General features: G+C 50.4%; 1 non-coding gene across 1 annotated transcript; it reads left to right on the forward strand.

The window, feature by feature from the left end:
- Nucleotides 1-734: 734 nt before the first annotated feature.
- Nucleotides 735-806, forward strand: trnag-ucc (transfer RNA glycine (anticodon UCC)). The gene has a single exon. It is a non-coding gene; the product is annotated as a tRNA-Gly (tRNA).
- Nucleotides 807-1,118: the final 312 nt, after the last annotated feature.

Consider the following 1,118-nt stretch of genomic DNA (forward strand, 5'->3'; position numbering starts at 1 on the left):
AGTATGAGGAGCTGCTGTGAAGGACGGGAGGAGCCGGGAATCGAACCGCCACCTCGTGGTCAAAGGACACCACACGCTCTACCCACTGAGTATTTATTGAGGAACATACCGACTGAGGCCACGTCCACACTACTACGCTTCCATTTGAAAATGGTTGTTTTGCTACATTTACACTGAGCGTCCACACTACGCCGGAGTTTTAGAGCACCGAGGATGGAGGAGTTCATAAACGATGACGTAGACACCCGCGTTCACTGCTTCATTAGTTGTTAGCAGTCACGACGTGTCCTTCCTTGAGAGACAGAGAGATAAAGAGGAAGAAAGAGAGGGCAGAGAGAGAGAGAGAAAGGGAGGGAGAGAAAAAGAGGGGAGAGAGATAGAGATAGAGGGAGAAAAGAGGGGAGATAGACAGAGAGACAGAGACTGGACATTGAAAACGATGCTCAAACGCCTTGTGGACGGAGTAGTAGTGTGGATGTAGCCAGAGAGAGAGGAAGGGAGGAAGAGAGCGAGACAGGGAGGGGGCAAAAGAGAGGGGGAGAGAGACAGATAGACAGAGGGGGGGGAGAGAGAGAGAGACAGGGAGGGAGGAAGAGAGAGACAGAAAGAAAGAGGGAGAGGCACAGAGAGAGACAGGGAGGGAGGAAGAGAGAGAGAGAGAGAGAGAGAGAGAGAGACACACGGAGTGGAACAGAGAGGAACCGAATCACAGAGATCCAGATGTGCAGACGTAAGCGTTGGTGGTATAGTGGTTAGCATAGCTGCCTTCCAAGCAGTTGACCCGGGTTCGATTCCCGGCCAACGCAGTCGTTTTAGACTCAGCTCCGTCTCAGAAGGAGGTTTTCCTCTAAACTGATGGTTTGAACTATAATCACAGACTTCTTCACTCTGAGGTTCACTAGAGCGACACACTGATGACATCACGTAACAGTCTGTCTGTGAGAAGTGGACGTAGTCGTCGTGTCAACACTTCTTTTCTTTGTGGAATCATGTTTAGAAGCCTTGAGCTCTCATCTTGTTACTTCTGTTAGAAACTCAACTTAACGTTCCCTCTGCATGGAACTCATCCTCAGTATGAGGAGCTGCTGTGAAGGACGGGAGGAGCCGGGAATCGAACC

The sequence above is a fragment of the Anarrhichthys ocellatus genome, unplaced genomic scaffold (genome assembly GCF_004355925.1).
Source record: "Anarrhichthys ocellatus isolate YVR2014 unplaced genomic scaffold, GSC_Weel_1.0 scaffold10316, whole genome shotgun sequence".
In the NCBI taxonomy this organism is placed as follows: Eukaryota; Metazoa; Chordata; class Actinopteri; order Perciformes; family Anarhichadidae; genus Anarrhichthys; species Anarrhichthys ocellatus.